The 24,166-nt window shown below is 42.0% G+C and overlaps 1 long non-coding RNA gene across 4 annotated transcripts in view; it reads right to left on the bottom strand.

Annotated features, from left to right (window-relative positions):
- The window catches only part of LOC123372716, a 159,214-nt gene that overhangs the window by 60,194 nt on the left and 74,854 nt on the right, over nt 1-24,166 (bottom strand). For 3 of the 4 annotated variants that reach the window (XR_006580418.1, XR_006580415.1, XR_006580417.1), the window contains one exon: nt 17,349-17,431. This is a non-coding gene — a long non-coding RNA (uncharacterized LOC123372716). The remainder of the gene's footprint in view (nt 1-17,348; nt 17,432-24,166) is intronic. The other variant, XR_006580416.1, reaches the window with a different exon arrangement.

The raw sequence follows: 24,166 nt of genomic DNA, 5'->3' as shown, positions 1-24,166 counted from the left end.
TCTGATGTTATGCCCTCCATGCATAGTCTTCTGTCTGGAAAAGGTTTTTGTGTCAGTCTTTCATAGGATATTGTGGTAGGACACATTGGGGATAGGCCAGCAGTGGTCCAGTGGCAGATTATGTCTTCCAGTGCACTTTACTTTGCATTTATCAACAATGAATTTCAATGTATGTTACACTCTCAAGGTAACTGCACATGTGTTTTCCCCACCATGGGACTGTGAGGTCACCTACTAAAAGGTTTCCAGCTCCTCCCCATCACCTCTCTTGGGCAGACACCCATGTCTCACTCCCAGGGGTTTTAAGGTGCCACAGCTCCCTGATCTACATGTGATAACCCCAACCTAAAAGGCCAATGCCTGTGCTTTGCTTTCTCTCTGAGGGTTATGATAGTGTATTGCTAGCAATTACAAGTTAGCACACAGCTCCTAAGCAAGCACAAAATGCATTCCTGAGAAAGCATATAAAAACAATAAAAGAACCTACACACATGCAAAAATGTTTAGCAGATGCCACCCTCAACTCCAACATAGGGCTGTGGTAGGTGTTAGTCCTTCAAACCATACAGCTGAGTTTTCCCTGTGATTACAAGTTCATATCAGTCTTCAGATCAGGAACCAAAGTGAAGGCCCCCAATTTAGTTATGCTCAAGCTATTTCTTCAAAAGTCTTTTCTTTGTCTGTTGGTCACTGGAGAATTCAGTTTGAACTAGAATATCCAAGAAAGTGGTGTTTCTTGGAAGGTGTTATAAGCTGAGTGATTTGCCTAAATCATCTCCTATCAATATCACTTCCTGCAAGAGCTGTGGTAACCCTCATCCCGTAGAGTGCATACAAACCCTGGCCCACAATTATACCTAAACCATTCATACATTTAGTACTATATGATCTCCCAAAAATATTGCAGGAAGTTGCCCTATCTATCACAATGTGCTTGTGTGTTTTGCTGGATCTGAATCTAAGCCTGAGCAACTAGCACTGAAATAGTAGCCACAAAGGGGTGGACAGCAGCTCTGCACCTTCACCCTAGCTTTCAAGGGTGGACTTCCGCTCCCCATTCGCTTCATGTTGTACCCACATAAAGCCCAAATACTTGGACTTTATGGGCCTGGTCCAAAGCCCACTACAGTCATTTAAAGAGGCTTCCATTGACATATATGAGCTTTGGATCAGGTCCAATATGGATGGAGTGAATTTCACTCTGAGTAAAATCACAGCCAAAGAAACCTCTAACTATACATGACAAACTTCATATTCACACCCAGGGCTGGAAATTAGAAGTGGAAAAGAACAAGAAGGAAAAAAAAAAACTTTTACCAGTTGTAAAATCAACTTTAAAAACCAAAACCTTTTACTTTTTATTCCTCGACTGAGGAACTGGAATGTCGGAACATTAAGCTTAGATTTAATAAACATTAAATCTCTGCCCCTACTGTTTCTATCTCTTCTAAAAATATACTAATCTTGTTGACACTTTAAGAAAAAGAGTTTTACTTCCAAATTATGTCTCTGTATGGAGTAGGACATCTGGATTAGAAAAAGAACACCAATCTCTAAGCAAATCTGGTTTTGGTAGCAAGCTCCAAATATTTACATGAATAATCTTTAAATGTTTAGAAGTATTAAATTCAGATACATCTAAGTCTGAGAATAATGAAAGTCTCCCTAAATGGGCAAAAAAACCAAATTCACTGCTGCCCATATTATTTTAAACTCATTCAGCATCTCAAGTGTTCTAGAAACTGTTTTGTGTTTTATTTTCTTTCCAAAAAGAATGAAATTACATCTGTTTGTCATTGGGTTGCTATGTATATGCATTAAGAAACTCATCTGCCACTTAAGATGTATTCCTTCTCTGCACACAAGACTGGTATGTAGAATTAAGCTGAATTAAAGTCAGGTTATGTCTGTTAAGCCATTAGAGTACATATAGCCTAAAGGAGAATCTTAAGGCTATAGTCTCGTGTAGTAAATTGATCCCTCATCCCTATTTGCTTACCCTTCGATTACAATCACAGCAAACAAATTTCACAATCTGTACTAATTTTATTTATGCTATGCCATAAAATAATTTTTTCTGATAATTCATTCCCAACTCAACTCCATTCTCAGGAACCTATGTCTGAACCCCAGGCACCTAAGTCCATATGTCTGGCACAGGCAAACTCCCATGTTGCACAAGCCCTGTGAAATATTCCCAATACTGAGATTTGGCACCCCACTTCTGTTGAAGTCAATGGGTGTTGGACACCTAGCTCCCCTTTGTGGCTTTGAAAATCTCTCTCAATGTCCATTGTCATTCTCAAGGTGGATACTAAAGACAAATAATAATCACCTAGAATTAAAAATAATTTACTTACTTATAGAATTTGCAACCAGAAGGGGGGAGGAACTTTTATTTCATACCTGACCAAAGGGTCCCAAGAAAACAAGGACAATTCATTCAGGGCAAAATCCTGGTCTCTCTTGAAACTGCAGCATCAAGCTGGACACTGCTGTATGGTTCACCTCAGGCAGTGCCCCACTCCAGCACATACCCCTACACAAAAAGCCAGGAGAAAAGCTGACATAGAGTCATTACACTAGCTCTATGCCAGCCTATGATGGGAATATTCCACAAAGGTGGTTTAAGCCCCCTTATATGTTGCTGGAGTGATGTAAAGAGGATACCATGTAACACAAAATTTGAGTGTGTGACTCCAGAAGAGATGCAGAATTGCCAACTCTTGTGATATTTGGTGTTTTTCCTTAAAGCTCCAGATGCTGGAATCAGGTTATTACATGAGAATCTCAGCTTTCATTTTTAAAAACAAGTAAGTTTCTAGCCCTCATGGCTGCAGAGTAAAAATGTACCCTAAACACTGTGACACCAAAAGGCAAATCAAAAGACTCCCCAAAAAGATTATTTTTTTAGATCTTCTGATTTCTTAAACCAGGCTCATGATAGGGGGAGCAAGGGCTGATTCATGATTTTTTCACCCTTGGTTTTGGCAGTACTGGAGATACATGAATGTGCAATGTGTGTATGACTGTGTGAAGCAGTTGTCACTGTTATATAAGGAGTGGGTGCGGCAGAAAGTCAGGCTCCATTTTGGAAGGCAGTGTTCAGCATTACAGTGGCAGAAAAGGATGAAGCTGTCTGCAGTTTACAGCCAGGTTTTGTTGGTGTGTTATGTAATGTTTTTTTTAAAAAGTCTTATAAATACAAGCTCTCTGTGCCTTAATATGAAGAACATGCCAACTGGGGGGTGGGGGAGTAGAGAAGCGGTTCTCTCCAACTGTCAGTCTACAAGGAAGATTAAAGGATCTGTGTCTGAAGAAGTCCGTCTTACCTGAAAAGCAACTGTCTTCCAGGGAGTGGAACCAGCAGCTTATTGTCATGGAAGGACATGCACAATAGCCATTGGTAGGAGCACAAGGGGAACCGGATAGTTATCCCAAAACAGATTGTTTTTTTTTTATCCTATACAAATCCTCTTATGCTGGATTCTCATGTCTTGATACAGGTGTTCAGTAAAGTGTCACTGCAGCCTTATGTCTACTGGAAGACAAGGCAGGCAGAATCTGTGGAGGCCTGTTCATCAGGAATTCTCCACCTTCAGTTCCTTGTGTTCCTAGCCCAGAGCCTTCCACCTCCCCAAGCACAGCTGCCCTCAGGACTGGCCTGGTGTGAGGTTTGTTTATACAATAGTAAGAGTTAACCCAAAGCTCAGTGCAATGTGAGACAGAAACAGGATTTTGCCCAAAATGAAAAAAGGCTTCCAACTATGATTTCCACCACAAAATGTAATACAGAAATTATGATTTAGCTTTATGGGTTAGTAGTGTGGAACATCAAAGTCATACATTATATGAATCCAGCCTCTGTTAAACTAACAGGAAGCACTTGTTTCCCGTTGACCAAATTATGTTCTTTCCCTTGACTTTAGCAATTAAAAACAAAAGCACTAAAGAAACATAATTTACATTGAAAGCTACTGGCACTTAGAAAGGTGTTTTTGTTTACATACCCTCCAAGTCTCTGCACGATAACACTTAACGCACTGATTATAAACAGTGAGAATAGTACATTGAAACAATGAAACAGTAACAGAATATTTGTTTTGCGCTTAGTTCCTCAATACTTAGAGAAAGTCAGAAATACTCTGAGAATTATATTTGGCTCAGAGAACTCTTCAGCCTCTGATATGAAAAGTTTTTTATTTTAACTGTATGAATCATATCTCAGTCTCATTGTTTCTCTGTTTTTGTATTTAAATTATACAACTGAAGTACCATAAGAATAATTATTGTCCCTAAATTCACCTATAATTTTTATGTCAGCCTCTTTCATCAGTTTTTTTTTTTAATCTTTTCACGAACAGGTATGAAGCCTGGTTTTGCATCAAGATAATGGGGAAAGATTAAAATATATTCTTCCATCCTATATTTTTCTCATTTGAAAAAAAATACTATTCTAATTCTTTTCTGGTGTAATTTTAATCACTCACAGATTTAAATGATCCTCCTTGGTGTTTAGTGCAAAGGATCACTCTTTCTGTATGAAAATTGTGATTACAGTTTTCATTCATATGGGCTAAATTATTCAGCTGTGTGGGTTTCATCAGATATTGAACTGAGATAAATTCAAATGAGTTTAAAAATGTCCTCTTTTTGTCAGGCAATGATTTCCTAATAGGCAATCCACCAGTTGTGACACAGTGACATCCAAATGTAATACTAGCTCTTGTTTTATAAATAGGATAAGCTACATCCAACAAAGGCCTGTGTTTATGAAAGCATAACTCCTCAAGTCTTCTGAATGTGAGGTGTTTAATGCAGTTATATTAAAGTCTACTTTCTCTGGGTTGGAGTCTACAGAGTATACTGCTGGGAGAGTGAGGAGTTTGTTTAAATGATCAGTGGGTAAATTTCAACATTTTAGGGATGAATTCACCAGAATGACATGTTGCTTTGCCCCACTCCAGCACCCTTGAATGTCCCCCACTTGAATGTCCCCCAGGAGGAGAAATCTTTTGGGAGCCAACATAGCAGCTCCTAGTCTCTCCCACTCCCGACAACAACCACTGGCATAGGAGATGTTGCTGGGTAAAAGAGGGTGTTGCTGTGGTGTCCATGCATGCAGCTGATCTTCAGCTTCTGGAACATTCTACCATATATAGCCAGACCTAAATTAGAGAAGCCAATACTGGCCTGAAGATGCCTCCCTTCTCCCCCCCCCCCCCCTTCCTCCACTGAGCGCAATTCAGCTGCACCAAAGAATCTAAGGTAATATTTCCAAACCTCTTGGGCCTGATTCTGGTCTCACAGCTATGTGAATCAAGAGTATGTTCACTGAAGTAATTGGGCTCAGTTGTCCCCTTTTAGCTCAGCACATGGTATGGAGGGATACCTGACCTTGTACTGGCCTGCCCCGGTACCAGTTAGCACAACCTAATGGCGCTTTAACTTCCTCATTGGCATAAGAGTCCCTAAGTGGAGACCAACCAAGCTCCCAACCTGATTTTACACCAATAGGGAATCCTCTGCTGGCCATCTACTGCCAGCATCTGGCCCAGTGTTGCTATGCTGCTGTACAACTAGTATATGTATGATTAGAATTGGGTCCCTTGAGGCTGAAAATCTGATGAGAAAAAGACTTTGAAAAATTTATGACACCTTTGTTTCCAGCCCTGGCCAGAAATACTGTGAGAACAGACCTTCTCACAGTGTTTTGGGGCTTACAGTTCTAGTGCTGGAACATGGAAGTACATAATACATAATGGTGAAAAAGGTTGTCTAAATTTTTATAGCTCAAGGTTAGTGTCAGGATTGGCTTAAAAAAATCAGGTGGATTGTCTTTCTCATTTTGTCTGTACATTTGCCCATCACAATTTAAAATCAGCCCTTAAATGTCCTCTCTTGAAAGTTATCCTAGCCTTACTGTACTTTACACATGGCTGGTTGTCCATAAACTGCTGTTTGTCCACTCTACCTCTCATTTACATGATGAATCAGAACTGGTTGCACCATTAATACAAATGCATTATATGTTATACCCTCCCTCTTTATGATTAATTCTATTGGTGGTACAAATTTGCATGAATGAATGTCAGTGTGTTTTCTGCCCTGAACATTTCCTGCTGGCTTCAGTTCAGCTCTGCTGACATTTATTACAAATAATAGCTAAATATTCTTGATTTAATGGTGGCGGTGGCCCCACATCTGAAGGTGATGTCTGTAATAAAAGCAGACAAGACTAGCTTATAAAAAATACTAATCAGATTGTGTTTGCACGCATAATGGATAGGCCTCACAGATGCACCAGCAAAATGGAACGGAGGTTTTAAAATGCAGCTGCTAGAAGTCAGAGTTCAAGAAGTATTACCTGCTTTATGTCTTTGTTCCTCTCCCTTCTTTTCCCATCTCCTTAAAGCACCTGTGGTGCTAATGCAGAGACCAGGCATAGCTGAAAGGGTCCATGTTATCATTTTACTCCCTTCTAGGCAAACAGAATCATGAATAACAGAAAGCACAAACAACGCAGCCCCTGCTACTTCACTGTTGTTGCTGCTGCTACCCTTTGTGCTGATGCTGAAAGGGTGGATGGGAGGGGGTGGTACATCAATAAAATAAATCCCACATTTTAAAGTCCTGTTCTGTAGAGGCTAATTTTTTGCAAAAGTGTGTGTACCCTGATTGGCACAAAAAATACAAATATGTTATACTGTGTGGAAGTGGGAGGAGAAAAATGTGCAGCCTGCCTGTACTGGAGAAAAGGGGGCAAGAGAAAGGAAAGATTAAGGGAAATGTTTTTTGGAAGAGGGAGAGAGTGATGGAATGGGGAAAAATAGAGAAAACATGAAGGGCAGTTGGGAGAAATTAAGTCTTAATTTTGCCCAGCACAGTGCACTGCAGATAATAGATGCAGGAAAGTTTTCCCCCTTGAGCCCTGGCAGAGGAGATGGGTACAGTGGCCATCCTTGCATTTTCCTGAGCTCAAGGACTGCTCCGGCTTTAACCAGCAGAAGCACTAGCTTCCCCAGAGGGGTCAAGGAGGGATCCTGCCCTCCTGCTCTCCCCACATAGAGGAGCAGATCAAGCTACCCAAATGGTGCGACTACTAGGCAACACAAAAATCATGCTCCTGGAGGAATCATCCTTTCCCTATTTCCCCTTAACATCAATCCACTGTGGCCTGGCCTGTTATGCTGAGCAAATATGTTGCCCTGTTCCACAGCAGAGTGCAGATGTTCAGGAGAATGCACTGCAGGTCATGTGTGCTGAGCCTGCAAGATATAGAAAACACAAGCTAAGGGTGAGAGATATGTTATAAAATGGTGCCTCCACCTCTCAAACTTTAGCAGACAATACATAGATGTGTGCAGCTCTGATGTAATCAATTTGAACAAAAACCAACCAGACATCAGAGAGACCATTCTGACATGCAGACTGGCACTAGTGTTAGCTAGTCTGCCTGCCAAGTGCTGCAACAAGTATTTGTGGCCTCATTCACACTCTCTATTAACCTAAGTCAAATAGTCTCCACAAAAAGGCAGCCTGTGCTTTCTGTATAAATTAAAATAATCACTGGTAGATCTCCACAAGGCACATTATGGAGTACATAACATGGGGGGACTCTTTGAGCCCTAATGATATCTTCTCCCTTCATGTCCTTGCTTCATGTCCATGCTCCTCCTACTCCTTCCTCAGGAGCAACTGGCACTATCATCATCATCTCTCTCAAAAGAAGAAAAGCTGTTATGAGTCATTGTCAGCCATGATGAATGCTCCTCTCTAGAATACTGACCTAATTGACATCACCCTGTGATTTGATAACAGCTTGTGCCATGTCCCCAGATGGAGACTATCTGCTTTTCCCAAAGTGCACAAAATAGTCTGATTTTTCTGTGCCATCAGCAGAAGTGCCAGATGGTGAGAACAAAGCTATGCTGCTGGTATCCATGTTAACACTGTCTAGTGAGTCAGTACTCCACATGTCATTTTGCCAATCTTCTTTTTCCCCCTCCACAGAGACCTCTTGTTTGTTATCTGTGCTGCTGACCAATAGTCATCTCTCAGTCTGCCTGTCTGTTCTAGGATTATATTCTGGTGCTCATTGCCTAGGAATCTGAGAACTTTCCATGTAAATTGCAATATCAAAGTCCTGGTGGATTTAATGGAGTGCCTGGATTTTCTTCCTTTTCATGGTAAAAATGCTGCTTGTGGTAAGGTTTGTTTAGCAGGTTTGGTTGCACTGGGGTTTTTTTACTTGGTTGGTTGCTTTCAAGTTTTTGTTTAGGGGCTAGTGACAGAATGTACCCCCGTGACCACACCTTAAGCTCTATAGTAATAATCATTGTACAAAGTATGCCTTGTGAGGTACCATTTGAAAACTCACAATTAGCTGGTCATTATTGTCCTGATAAAACATGTGTGGCAACATTGTATGTGAAGTTATAAGATTCCACTGTATGGTATTATTAACACATGTTCCAAACCCCAGCCCTATCCAAGCAGAAGTTGGCAAACAGGACTGACCTAAACAAAGGAATGTGTGCTTTGCTTATTTGCATTTAAACAGTAAGCAGAGTCATCAAGCAGGAAGGGCAGACAAAGGAAGCTCAAACAGGTGAGAAAAAAGCAGCAGGGAACATCCTTTCATGTAAACCTCTTGTCTCTTGGTACCCAGCTGAAAACTTCTTTCAAAGGAGGGACTGAAACTAGAAAAACATCAGGCACACACACCCCAAGAGACACCCCCTGACCTCCATCGATTCTCTGCACCTGAAGAAACAAAGGAAGCCTTCATTGAATTCTGGGAGAAGGGGTCCTGACCTAGAGAGTTTGGTCAGTAAAACTGCTGAAAGCATATGGTGAGAAACTTTGCTTGAATATGCTATTGATTAAGTTAGGCACCAGTAGCGTTTTAACTGTATTTTCTTGTAACCATTTCTGACTATTATGCCTCATTACTTGTATTCACTTAAAATCTCTCTCTTTGTAGTTAATAAACTGGTTTTATTGTTTTATCTAATCCAGTGTGTTTAAATTGTAGTATTTGAGAAACTCCATTCATGGTGGCAAGTTGTGCACATATTATTTCTATTAAAGAGATAATAGACTTTATATAAACTTGTATTATACGGGAGAGAGCTGGGCAGTACAGTACATACATTTCTTGGGGGAAAACTAAGACTGGACGTGTGTTGGGGTCACCCTGCAGTATAACCATGGCTGGTAGGAGCCATAGAATCATAGAATCATAGAATCTCAGGGTTGGAAGGGACCTCAGGAGGTCATCTAGTCCAACCCCCTGCTCAAAGCAGGACCAAACCCAACTAAGTCATCCCAGCCATGGCTTTGTCAAGCCTGACCTTAAAAACCTCTAAGGAAGGAAAACACACGCTGTCGAGCCAGCCAAGGTGTGGCTGGCTTCTGCAGCACACATAGGGCTGGTCCACACTAACAAGCGGGGTCGAACTAGGGTACGCAAATTCAGCTACGTGAATAGCGTAGCTGAATTTGAAGTACCCTAGTTCGAACTACTCACCCGTCCAGACGCCGCGGAATCGAAGTCCGCGGCTCCAAGGTCGAATCCGCCACCGCCATTTGCAGTGGTGGAGTACCGAAGTCGACCACGGCGCTTCCAGAGTTCGAACTATCGTGTCCAGATTAGACGCGATAGTTCGAACTCCGAGAAGTCGAACTCACCGGGTCGACCCGGCTGGTAAGTGTAGACTAGCCCTTAGAGACATAGCTGGGAGTGACTTGCATGCTGGAGGCTGTTTGTGAGCAGTCCAGGCTGGAGGCTACAGCAGCAAAGCATTGTAAAGGGCACCCCAGGTTACAGGGCATGGGTGACATAGCTACTCATTAGTCTGGATTGTACCCTGGTATGTCACAGGGGTTTGGAGGTTATTTGGAGGGGGTGTTTTGATGGGTGAAGTGGATGCATTTTGAGTGTCATTTTTGCTATGGTGTAAATGTTTTTTTCATAGAATCATAGAATCATAGAATCTCAGGGTTGGAAGGGACCTCAGGAGGTCATCTAGTCCAACCCCCTGCTCAAAGCAGGACCAAACCCAACTAAATCATCCCAGCCAGGGCTTTGTCAAGCCTGACCTTAAAAACCTCTAAGGAAGGAGATTCCACTACCTCCCTAGGTAACCCATTCCAGTTCTTCACCACCCTACTAGTGAAAAAGTTTTTCCTAATGTCCAACCTAAACCTCCCCCTCTGCAACTTGAGACCATTACTCCTTGTTCTGTCATCTTCTACCACTGAGAACAGTCTAGATCCATCCTCTTTGGAACCCCCTTTCAGGTAGTTGAAAGCAGCTATCAAATCCCCCCTCATTCTTCTCTTCTGCAGACTAAACAATCCCAGTTCCCTCAGCCTCTCCTCATAAGTCATGTGCTCCAGCCCCCTAATCATTTTTGTTGCCCTCCGCTGGACTCTCTCCAATTTATCCACATCCTTCTTGTAGTGTGGGGCCCAAAACTGGACACAGTACTCCAAATGAGGCCTCACCAGTGCTGAGTAGAGGGGAATGATCACATCCCTCGATCTGCTGGAAATGCCCCTACTTATACAACCCAAAATGCCATTAGCCTTCTTGGCAACAAGGGCACACTGTTGACTCATATTCAGCTTTTCGTCCACCGTAACCCCTAGGTCCTTTTCTGCAGAACTGCTGCCCAGCCATTTGGTCCCTAGTCTGTAACAGTGCATGGGATTCTTCCGTCCTAAGTGCAGGACTCTGCACTTGTCCTTGTTGAACCTCATCATATTTCTTTTGGCCCAATCCTCTAATTTGTCTAGGTCCCTCTGAATCCTATCCCTACCCTCCAGCGTATCAACCACTCCTCCCAGTTTAGTGTCATCTGCAAACTTGCTAAGGGTGCCGTCCACACCATCCTCCAGATCGTTAATGAAGATATTGAATAAAACCGGCCCCAGCACCGACCCTTGGGGCACTCCACTTGATACCGGCTGCCAACTAGACATGGAACCATTGATTACTACCCGTTGAGCCCGACCATCTAGCCAGTTTTCTATCCACCTTACCGTCCATTCATCCAGCCCATACTTCTTTAACTTGCTGGCAAGAATACTGTGGGAGACTGTATCAAAAGCTTTGCTAAAGTCCTGAAATAGCACATCCACTGCTTTCCCCTCATCCACAGAGCCAGTTATCTCATCATAGAAGGCAATTAGGTTAGTCAGGCATGACTTGCCCTTGGTGAATCCATGCTGACTGTTCCTGATCACTTTCCCCTCCTTTAAGTGGTTCAGGATTGATTCCTTGAGGACCTGTTCCATGATTTTTCCAGGGACTGAGGTGAGACTGACTGGCCTGTAGTTCCCTGGATCTTCCTTCTTCCCTTTTTTAAAGATGGGCACTACATTAGCTTTTTTCCAGTCGTCCGGGACCTCCCCCGATCGCCATGATTTTTCAAAGATAATGGCCAATGGCTCTGCAATCTCATCGGCCAACTCCTTTAGCACCCTCGGATGCAGCGCATCTGGCCCCAGGGACTTGTGCTCGTCCAGCTTTCCTAAATAGTCCTGAACTACTTCTTTCTCCACAGAGAGCTGGTCACCTCCTTCCCATACTGTGCTGCAGAGTGCAGCTGTCTGGGAGCTGACCTTGTCTGTGAAGACAGAGGCAAAAAAAGCATTGAGTACACTAGCTTTCTCCACATCCTCCGTCACTAGGTTCCCTCCCTCATTCAGCAAGGGGCCCACACTTTCCTTGACTTTCTTCCTGTTGCTAACATACCTAAAGAAACCCTTCTTGTTACTCCTAACATCTCCGGCTAGCTGCAACTCCAAGTGTGATTTGGCCTTCCTAATTTCACACCTGCATGCCTGAGCAATACTTTTATACTCCTCCCTGGTTATTTGTCCAATCTTCCACTTCTTGTAAGCTGTTTTTTTGTGTTTAAGACGAGCAAGGATTTCACTGTTAAGCCAAGCTGGTCGCCTGCCATATTTACTTTTCTTCCTATATATCGGGATGGTTTGTTCCTGCAACCTCAATAAGGTTTCTTTAAAATACAGCCAGCTTTCCTCGACTCCTTTCCCCATCATGTTATTCTCCCAGGGGACCTTGCCCATCAGTTCCCTGAGGGAGTCAAAGTCTGCTTTTCTGAAGTCCAGGGTCTCTGTTCTACTGCTTTCCTTTTTTCCTTGTGTCAGGATCCTGAACTCGACCATCTCGTGGTCACTGCCTCCCAGGTTCCCATCCACTATTGCTTCCTCTACTATTTCTTCCCTGTTCATGAGCAGCAGGTCAAGAAGAGCTTTTCCCCTAGTTGGTTCCTCCAGCACTTGCACCAGGAAATTGTCCCCTATACTTTCCAGAAACGTCCTGGATTGTCTGTGCACCGCTGTATTGCTCTCCCAGCAGATATCAGGGTGATTAAAGTCACCCATGAGAACCAGGGCATTTTGAAGAGGAAAGTTTTGCAATATTTCCCAAAGACAGTCAGATGCTAGAGTCCCTAGAAGTTTGTTATATAGAACTCTTTTGACTTGATTTCTATAGAAATTGAATAGGTTCCTATTGAAATTACTCTAAAACCTATATCATTTAATAAAGGATGTTATCCTTTTCTTCGGTGATAAAACCATCCTATAGAATTCTATTACAGGAATATAATTTTCTATTAAATTTGATAGTTTAAAAAACCCAACAACCCTACAACAAAGTTATCAGCTTTTATCAGATTCCACAGGACTGTTCCATGATGAATAGAGATCTGGCCATACCCCAACCCATCTATGACTGTGCATCTACATCCGCTTACTACAATTACTAACTTGTTTGTAACAATGACTCGAGGAAATAGTAACAGATGCCAGAAGACTGGAGACCAGTATATTCAACAAATGCCCTATATTGTTAATCAAGATGGTCAAGTGTATGAGACAGTACCCTCTGTGCAAAGTCTGTGGCCAAAGTCCTGACACAAGGGCAATTAAAGAAACCAGACAAGGATCTAGTGGCATCCTTTGAAGCTGTGCAAGAAAACACCGTACATCATTGCCTGGTGTGAATGTAAAGAGATAAAATTAATTTTAAATCTTTCTCCAGTCTATGGTGTTACAATAGCCCAATTTTTTCCAGGGGAGATGTCTTACACAAGATTTGACATGAGTAGCCTAGAAAGCAAAAGATTTACAATGTGTAAACATTCCAAACCTGGCCAGCCTAGATCTTCCTAACTCCATAAATTACTCTTTTCCTTTCTCTGAAAGAATTTAAATTGATCATACCCTCCCTTGTTTATGACAGTGGCACTCAGCCACTCAGGAAGCAAAACCAATGCCATGTTACTAAGGTGATCAATCACAATCTATCTTAGGTATATATATATGGTACTGCAGTATCTGAGCAACTTACAATATTTAATGTATTGTTTCCTCCTTTTCATCCCCAGTGGCTAGTCACAGTTTGAGGCCCTGGGGATATTCCAGTTGGGAGTAGCAACTAGTGGTAGTCAAGTATTTCTTTGCTAATTTGTTTATTTACATGCATATGTACATGCATCAAGTCCTCTGTCTCTGAACTCAGAAGGAATCCAACAGCAGGAAACAGCTGCTTTTTCTCCCAGCACCAAGAGCACTCTTCAGCCTGCTCCTCTGACCCAAAAAACACTCCCCAAATTTTTCCCAGGGACAGACACCATGCTTTCAGCCGCTCTGTTAGATTGTTTGTATGCTCTCAGTCTCTCCCAGTTTTTGTCTGTTCTGCCTTTACACATACACACACACACACACACACACACACATCTACCCAAAACAATATTCAGCTAAACTCCTCCACCCATTCAGTCTAAACTCATGTTTTGTCTTAAATGAGGGGCTTCTGATTAATTCATCTTGACAGTTATGTTAATAGAAGGGTGTGTTCATAAGCACTGACTCCATGGGTGCTCTGGGGCAGAAGCACCCATGGAAAAAAAATAGTGGGTGCTCAGCACTCACTGGCAGCACCACAGATCAGCACCTGCCCCTCCTCCCCAGTGCCTCCCACCTGCCAGCAGCCTTATTGATCAGCGCCTCCCCATCCCTCCCAGCACTTCCTGCCCACCGCAATCAGCTGGGAGGGATGGGGAGGCGCTGGGGGTAAAGGGGAGGAGCAGGGGCAGGAAGAGGTGGGAGAGTGGTAAGAGGCAGGGCAGGGGTGGGGATTTGGGGGAAGGGGTGGAGTGGGGGCAGAGCCTGGGATAAGCACCCTTAATCGGGGATTGAGCACCCCCAGGAACCGAGGAAGTCAGCACCTAAATGAGAACATTCACACCCAGTCTCAGAGACTGATGATGAAAGCAGTCACCAGGACCTCTCAGCATAATAGTATTTGCCCTCTCAACACGGCTCTGAGATAGGGAAATACTGTTTGACAGATAGGGAACTGAAGCATAGAGGGAGAGAGAGCTCAAGATCACAGAAGAAGTCTGTAGTGGAGCAGGGGATTGAACCCAGGTCTCTGGCTTGTGATAATAGCGGTTATATGAATAGCAAAAATGCTCTGTAAACATAGTTTACCAGTAACCAATAGGATGATATTTATTTGCATAAAATGATTGTTAAATAATTACTAATAGGAAACAAATTTGCAAAAATCCAAAGGCTTCATTTAAATATACTTTTTTTCCTTTTTCTCTCTCTCTTTTTCTGCTTTCTATTGTATGACTATATAAAATAAAGTTTTGGTTTGATCCCATATCATAAACAATACAAAATGGAAATCTAGCTATAGTTTAAATATCTATTAAAGCAATTAAATCCATTGCACCCTAAACATAGTTGAGACCATATATTACCTATGATAGCATAACTTATGTCTAATTATATCTTTCAGACACTGAACACATGATGTGGTGTTAGTCTCTCTCTCTTTTTCTCCAATAAGTGTAAAATCATTGCAATATTTATTCATATTTTTTCAAAGTCATTTGCAACCTGATCCTGAGAAGCCTTCCACAAACTCCCACAAATCCTGTTGTAGATAATAAGAGCCAGACCTGTTTCATCTATATCTCGTGTTTATGGCTACTTGCTCATATTCCTTCTAATAGATACCAAAGAAGAAATGCCCACATCAGAGTTTTTAATTACTTGAAATCCTTTTTATATTGATTACAGACAGCAAAGCAGCTTTTTTTGTTAACCTTTCAAAATGTCAATTTAATTTATGAATGCAATAATTGTTTAAGTCTATCCCTATGGATAACACATACTCTGTTATACAACTGTTATAAAAAGGGTGCTTTAATTTATATGTCAGAAAATGTTCTTGGGATTAAGAATTGCCCAACAGTTTGTAGATAGTACAAGGGAACAGGCTTTTGTGGAGAAAGGGCACCGTAATTGGACAATTCTTGTTCCCATCACATTGGGTCAGATTCTTTCTGGCCTTTATATGGTTACATGGTAGGGTCCTAAGCCAAAGACCACTGAAGCTAATGAAAAGGCTCCTGTTGGCTTGAGCGGATTTAGATGGGAAGGGTTCAAGAAGCCCTTCCTGCCCCACTTCACACAGCCCACATAAGAAATAGGGAGAATTGCAGAGAGTGGTATGTTCCTTCCCCCTGGGTGGGTACATGGCACCCCAAAGGGGATGGAGTAGGGAGGTTCCTTGGCCCAGCCACACCAGCCAACACCAATCTGCAGCATAGGACCAGCAGGCTGCATTTCATAAAGGGCTGTAGTAGCAGAAGCTCTCCCCATCCCTACCAGGGACCTCACCCAGCTATTCTGCTCTGAGGGAAAGAGCTCACAGCAGTAACATAAGAACGTAAGAACAGCCATACTGGGTCAGACCAAAGATCCATCTAGCCCAGTATCCTGTCTTCCAACAGTGGCCAATGCCAGATGCCCCAGAAGGAATGAACAGAACAGGTAATCATCAAGTGATCCATTCTCTGTTGCCCATTGCCAGCTTCTGGCAAACAGAGGCTAGGAACTCAATCCCTGCCCATCCTGGCTAATAGCCATTGATGGACCTATCCTCCATGAATCTATCTAGTTCTTTTTTGAACCCCGTTATAGACTTGGCCTTCAAAACATCCTCTGGAAAAGAGTTCCACAAGTTGACTGTGCATTGTATGAAGAAATACTTTCTTTTGTTTGTTTTAAAGCTGCTGCCTAGTAATTTCATTTGGTGACTCCTAGTTCTTGTGTTATGAGAAGTAAATAATACTTCCTTATTTACTCTATCCACACTAGTCATGATTTTATAGACCTCTATCATATCCCCCCCTTAGTCGTCTCTTTTCCAAGCTGAAAGTCCCAATCTTATTAATCTCTCTTCATATGGAAGCTGTTCCATACACCTAATCATTTTTGTTGCCCTTCTCCATACCTTTCCAATTGTAATATATCTTTTTTGAGATGGGGTGACCAGATCTGCATGTAGTATTCAAGATGTGTACCATGGATTTATAAAGAGGCAGTATGATATTTTCTGTCTTATTACCTATACCTTTCTTAATGATTCCCAACATTCTATTAGCTTTTTTGACTGCTGCTGCACATTGAGTGGATATTTTCAGACAACTCTCTACAATAACTCCAATGACTTGGGCAGTGAGGCTTCACACATAGGCTAAAAGGCATGAGCTAGTCTATTATGATTTAGGAGTTTTCTATAACATGCCTTAATGGGAGCAGTGGTTTAGGATTTTCAATTTATTTTAAGGACTGACCTACTTTCTAGGCACACATGAGAGGACTAACCATTGGAAAGATGCTCCAAGGGATTATTTATTTGACAAGAGGTGATCTGGGGTCTGTTCTCACTTCCAGGATCCCAGTCACTTTACCAAGGCAGATAGCACTACTATTCTCATCTTGTAGATGGAGAAACGGAAGGAGAGAGCAGTTAGGGTTAACATTTTCAGATGTGTCGGCTGACCAGGATGCCTCAAATGTGCCTCAAGTATCTTAAGTTGGGCACCCAAAAACTGAGCCACCCAAAATCAGTGGCCACTTGTAGTTTTTAGCCAAAATAATTTGTCCAACCCCTAAAAAGAGTGACATTCAAAACAGAGAAAAGAACCCAGGTCTTTTGTCTACTAGTCCAGGAGCCTGTCCTTTGGATCATACTACTCCCCTAGAAGATAATGGAACTTTTACCAATAGGAGAAGGATTAGGTCCTCTGTATTTTCAGAAATTTCCAGAATCTGTGGTGGACAGTAAGGAACCTTCAGTTCTTACATACATGAGTAACTTTATTCATATGCACAAGTGTGTGCAGGATTAGGCTCTAATTCTGCAAAACCCCAAGGTTACTGAACTGAGGACGTCTAACCACAGGTTAGGTTTGTTTCACTTGCACATTTATTTAATGACTTACTTCATTTCGTTATTTTTTAGCACAACAACTCAGGAAGCTACTATATTGTCTTGATCCACAAGAAATGCTTCAGTGGAACTCTTCTGAAAAAATACAAAAAAAAAGTTAAATCAAAGTCAAATAAATAAGTTACAGAATGCTTTCTCTGTGAGAATTTTCAGAATTCTCTGAGGCACAAAATCCCACATACTTTGAACAAAAATATTGACACAGCTATGGAAAATAAACACAAATATACATGCCCAATATTTTATATTTAGTGTTGAACTGGAAACTTTATGTCTACATTCTTCCTCTTAACACTGCCAAAGGCAAATCTTTTACAAACAAAACATTGTGACATGTTCTTAAGTAGCTTGCCATCATGTCTATTGTTATATTTGGTGTAACATAATGCCTATGTGTTCATTAAGCCCACATTTTACAATTAAGGTACATATGTTATTCCTCTCCTAATGTCTGCAAGCCAGGTGGGAGAAGTCAATAGCTCTGGTGACATTGACCATTTCTACAACAATGCAGAATTCCAGCTTTGTATTTTGCATAGTCTGTCTATTATGTACAAACTGAATTGTCGATATGTCCTTTTGCTTAAAGCTGTAAACAGGCAGATGATTTTAGAAAATGCTGGCTCTGTCATCACTACAGCACATGGACCAGCTGTCTACAATTATCTTGTTAAAGAGTTTCATTTTGAAAGACCCTTCAGATAAAACACTGATGTATAATAATTGGCTTCATTGCTTTGCAAAGGTCTATGCTCCTGAAGGCAATGAGAGTCTTCCATTGACTTTCAGTGGATGTTAGATCAAGCCCTTGGTGCATTTCAAACCTTTTCTTTCCCTAACAGTGCTGTAGGGGTTTGTGTGTTTTGTTTTGTTTTGTTTTTTTCTTGGGGGGAAGGTATTTGTTTGTTTCAATTATTTTTACTTATCTTTTTCTTCACTTACGTTTCTTCATTTGGAGAGTCTGTAAAACACAGGCAGTGGCCTATGGTCTTTGTCAATATTTCTACAAAATCAGATTGTGAGTGCAACCTGGTACATAAAAGAACTGCAGAGCCCAAAAATTTTCACTGAATTTACAACTTCCATGTATGGAAAACTCTTGAAATTATGCTTACTGGTATAATTAGAATGTCAGATGTCAAAATCTGAGTACTATAAAGTATTTACTAATGGAACTCTGCAAGACTAAAGATGTGATAAGCTCTATAAATTTTTTATCCAAAGTTTGTCATGCTATGAATTTGGAAGTAGTATTAGGGAAAGCTGATTTAGTTAAGAGCTACAAGATCCAGAGAAAGGAAATAAGGAAGTCACAGCAAGAATTGACTCAAATTACTATTTCTCTGTTTGAAATCCACTAAAGGAGGAGGCATGAAAGGTTACTTTATATGCATTGGACATTTCTAGCACATGAAATGTTCAAAATTGAAACTTCAGTTTTCATAGCAGAAGGATAATGTAACGCTATTGTGTGTTTACATTATATACTACATAAAATATACTGGAATTTCCAAAGGGTATGGAGCAGAGAATAAATGCACTCTAAGAAGCAAATGAGAGTTCTCCTGCAAATGTGAAAAAAATGTATATATTGTGCAATGGATTAGGTAGTGCACTACTGATGCCTACTGGGTGGAATTAGACCCACTCTACTATGTGTCATGTCTTAAACTTGGCAGAATTCAATTTTTTTATCATTTCAGTGGATAATATTAATGTTTATTTTTAAACATTTTTTCCAATTATTATCAATTAAATTTTTATTCAGAGGAAATTATAGGGGTACAGATACTAATAATTTAATGATAGAGTAGCCATTGAGATTCAAACAGTTAATGCCCTATAACTGTTAAAACACAAATTGCCAACATCACATGTCAAAATATACAAAGTAAATATCCTTAAATCAAACTGTAAGCAGAATTTTTCTTATTTTGCCTATCGGCTATTTTTTATTATTATTGATGGAAATATTTTTCATTGCATTATGAATGTATGATGAAATCTACATTTACCAATTAAAAATTTAGTCCTTCAAAGCCCAGCCACACTGCAGTGCTAAAAGAAACCTCATTAGCTCAAGTGGGGCCTGTGCTTTAATAGGCGGAGCATCTGAGTTCTAATCAAACCTATAGCGAGGCCCTAAACACTATGGTGAGAGGCACAGAATAAAAGTTTAGACAGTTGGATAGGCTGCTGGATAGATAGATAGATAGGTCCCTCTTACCATTATGAAGACTGAGTTCCCATGGTATATCATATGAGGATACTTCTGAAGTTCCTAGTTGCCAACATATTTGAGAATGCCCCTGATTTGTAGAAGTGTTGCGCACCCACAATTCCAGTTGAAGTCAATGAGAGTTGCAGAAGCTCAGTACTTCTGAAAATCAGGCTTTATATGAAGAGTTAAGATAACAAGCCATTTGAGCACCTCATAAGAGGTATTATTTAGCTGTTTTTTCTGTATCAAACCTGGTTCAATTCACTTAATTATCCTAGTAACATTTTTGTAACACTACCCTCAGTAATATTCATATACGGATTTGTTGGCTGTTGTGAAGGTGTCAAGGAATAAAAGAAGAGTTGTACTTATTATCTGATTCAATGTATCCTCAAATGCAAGAATGTGCTGCCTATCACCCGTTCAACTTGAAATAAATCAGAGACAGACAACGCTCTGTCCTGCCCCATAGTCATATAGTTTTTATAAATGTTTCTGCGGCAGATAGCATGGCTACTGCTGTAAGTAGCTGGACTCCTCAGATCACCAGGTGCCCTCAACTTGGACAGCAGTGATGGGTCCTTTGATACTTGAGCCATCACTCACCAGTGAGGCTGAAGCCTTTTGTCTTCTTACATCATCCACAGCAGGGACACCTTTGAGAGGCAGTTGTTTCCTAAAACTGTTTTCCAGGGTCTTAAGAGCAGCGATATGAGTAACCTGAGAGATTTACTCTGTGACAGACAGACAACTCACAAGCTACTAGAGAACTATATTCCAGTGAGCATTTCTACATTTTTCAGTAGGTCAGTAAATCAGAGCCAATATTTCCATGTGTCTATGAAGAAATTAATTTATTTTCATGTGAATTTTGATCTACTGAACATTGCTATAGTACTCCTGTGTGAAACTCCACAGTATGATACAGAATTGGCAATAGCCGAACATTGTTAGTCTCTTTCTCTCTTTTGAAGGGTCAAAATTTTTATGGCAGGACATGTAAAGTAGAGAGATTCTGCTTCAGGAAACTTAGCTTCTTTCCTGCCCAGATTCCACAGTTAAACAACCACTGCCCCACTGACAAAATACATAATGCAGTATTCTACCATAATGCCACTGCAATTCTATAACCAAAAAACATTGGTCCAAAAGTCAGTTTTAATATATTTACCTATCATTTCATTTCCAAAACCAAGCATTTGAAAAAGCAAGGATGAGCATAGTTAAGAATCTTACATTACCCATGTAAAACACAAGCATATTATTTTTATCAAGTAAAAAGAAATGCATTATTCATCATGGCAATAAAATGAGAATTAAGGTTTTTGTTATATAATATGCCTCTCATAGAAAGACATTTAAAAAGCACTGAGTTCAATCAACAAGTTTATAGTATGTTGTACTGGTTAGTGAAAATTCAAACCAAAGCCTTTATTAATCTGGATGATGGGATGAATTGCACCCTCAGCAGGTTCGCAGATGACACTAAGATGGGGGGAGAGTTAGATAGGCTGGAGGGTAGGGATAGGGTCCAGAATGACCTAGACAAATTGGAAGATTGGGCCAAAAGAAATCTGATGAGGTTCAACATGGACAAGTGCAGAGTCCTGCACTTAGGAAGGAAGACTCCCATGCACCGCTACAGGCTGGGGACAAACTGGCTAAGCAACAGTTATGCAGAAAAGGACCTGGGGATTACAGTGGACGAGAAGCTGGATATGAGTCAGCAGTGTGCCCTTGTTGACAAAAAGGCCAATGGCATATTGGGCTGTATTAGTAGGAGCACTGCCAGCAGATTGAGGGAAGTGATTATTCCCTTCTATTCAGCAGTGGTGATGCCACACCTGGAGTACTGTGTCCAGTTTTAGTCCCCCCACTACAGAAGGGATGTGAACAAATTGGAGAGAGACCAGTGGAAGGCAATGAAAATTATTAGGGGGCTGGGGCACATGACTTATGAGGAGAGGCTGAGGGAACTGGGGTTATTTAATCTGCAGAAGAGAAGAATGAGGGGGGATTTGATAGCAGCTTTCAACTACCTGAAGAGGGGTCCCAAAGAGGATGGAGCTAGGCTGTTCTTAGCGGTGGCAGATGATAGAACAAGAAGCAACTGTCTCAAGTTGCGGTGGAGGAGGTCTAGGCTGGATATTAGGAAACACTATTTCACTAGAAGGGTGGTGAAGCACTGCAATGGGTTACCTAGGGAGGTGGTGGAATCTCCATCCTTAGAGGTTTTTAAGGCCCAGCTTGACAAAGCCCTGGCTGGGATGGTTTAGTTGGTGTTGGTCCTGCTTGAGCAGGAGATTGGACTAGATGACCTCCTGAGGTCTCTCCCAACCCTAATATTCTATGGTTCTATGAAAGCGGGAGGATTTCTCTTTTTCTTTGGCATTTCAGGTGGGATCAAAGTCTACCTTACAGTAGATCAACATTTGCAACTTTATCTATACAGAAGCTACCACCACTTCATAAATACACACCTGCACAGTGTTCCAAAGGTCTTCTGCCAAGATTTTCAAATGTGATTAATGATTTTGGGTACCCAACTTCAGAAGATTTTCAAAGGGTGGATGCTCAGCCCTTTCTGAACACCAGGGCCTTTTAATGTTTCTTAAGTTGGGCCCTTAAAAATTAAGGGTCCCAAAATCACTAGTCATATTTGAAAATCTTGACCTAAAGTTCCATAAACACAGGCCTTTACCACTTAGGGTATGTCTACACAGCAAGTGGCAGTAAGTCTCAGAGCCAGGGTCAACAGTCTGAGGCTCTTGCGCTAAAAATAGCTGTGTAGATGTTGTGACTAGGGCTGGAGCTCAGGCTCTGAAGCCCATTCCCCTACCTAGGCAGCTATTTTTAGCACAGTAGCCCAAACTCTGCAAACTCAAGTCCTTCGATCTATACTCTGGGATTCGATGCCACTTGCTGTGTGGATATACCCTTGCAGTTCTCTGCTTATTATAGTCTGATTTAAGGATATTTACTTTAGTATAAAGGACCCTTATGTTCTTCCAAATTCTCAATCTGCTAATAGAGGGCAAACACAGTTAGGACCAGACATCTGGCCCTGATCTATCTGCTTTGCTTTGTTCCTTAAATAATAGTTTCCATCCTGTGCTTGTAAATGCAAACTCTATTAGTGTGATACTACAAATGGGTGCATCACAATAGGATAAGGGATTTTATTTCAGGTGCTTAGATGAGAAATAGAAGTATAAGGCCTAATCCTGCTGTCATTAAAATGAATACCAGAACTCTCACTGACTTCCATAGAAGCAGGCTTGATCACAAATGTCTTTGTAATTAATTAATAATGAATGTAAACGAAGAAAAAATTAACACGGCAGCTTAGTTTCTTTGGTGCCCTATAGAAATTTGCTGTGTATCCACAAAGATACCTATAAAATGATGACTTCCTTCAGGTGGGGCCTTGTGCAGGGCCGGCTCCAGAACCCAGCGCGCAAAGCGCGCGCTTGGGGCGGCATGCCGCGGGGGGCGCTCTGCCTGTCGCTGGGAGGGCGGCAGGCGGCTCCGGTGGACCTCCCGCAGGCGTGCCTGCGGATGCTCCACCGGAGCCACGGGACCAGCAGACCCTCCGCAGGCACGTCTGCGGGAGGTCCACCGGAGCCGCGGACCAGCGACTGCCAGAGCGCCCCCCGCGGCGTGCCGCCGTGCTTGGGGCAGCGAAATTACTAGAGCCGCCCCTGGCCTTGTGTCCCTGCATTTCTTCAATTCACATCATATGATCCTATTAGAGTCAAGGGGTTGTTAAAGCTTTGCTTTTGCCCATGTGGCAGTAGTCCTTCAAGCAGCCTTTTCTGACAGGATGAGCTGTACTAAGCCACATGTTGTATTTCACAATAAAAAGCATGTAATGTATTTTGGTGATCAGCTTTCTGCTTTAAAGCTAAGCAGCTAAGATAAGGTGAAAGATGATAAGGACTCAAAGGGTGAGGACACTGGGGACTGAGAGGATAAGCCTCTTTGTGCCTTTGCCTTTACTTTACCTTGTTCACCTCTTACTGTTCTGGCTATTCTTCTGAAATGTCATGTAATGCAGCATTTGGTGAAACTGTGTTGTGTAATGGCCCTAAACTCTTTCACCTGTAGGGCATGGTAGCCCAGTGCTTTTGGACTGAGCTGTTAAATAAATTAGTGTTCTAATGAATAGTGCATGCATTGTCTTTATCCAGAGGTGGATTGACAATGTGTCATTAGTAGGACTCGGTATCTGTCATGGAGATTGTGGAAGTCACGGATTCTGTGACTTTCCGTGACCTCTGTGACTTCTGCAGGAGCCAGGGTGGTTGACCCCACAGCTGCCCAAGCAGCTGGCCCCCAGGACAGCCACACCAGCCACAGCTGGATCAGCCCCTGGGACAGCAACACCAGCTGCTGCTCCAGCGGCCCGCAGCAGCAGTCCCAGGGCAGCCAGAACAGACGCAGTCTGTGGCCCCAGGCAGCGGTCCCCGGGAAGCCTGCTGGAGCAGCCGCAGTCTGGAGCAGCCGCGGTCTGGAGCAGCAGTCCCTGGCTGGAGCAGCTGCGGTCGGGACAGTGGTCCCCGGCTAGCTGGCCGGAGCAGCTGGGGTCC

This window comes from Mauremys mutica, chromosome 6, assembly GCF_020497125.1.
Source record: "Mauremys mutica isolate MM-2020 ecotype Southern chromosome 6, ASM2049712v1, whole genome shotgun sequence".
In the NCBI taxonomy this organism is placed as follows: domain Eukaryota; kingdom Metazoa; phylum Chordata; order Testudines; family Geoemydidae; genus Mauremys; species Mauremys mutica.
The sequence above is the reverse complement of the archived record's forward strand: the minus strand, read 5'-3'. Positions and strand labels throughout refer to the sequence as shown.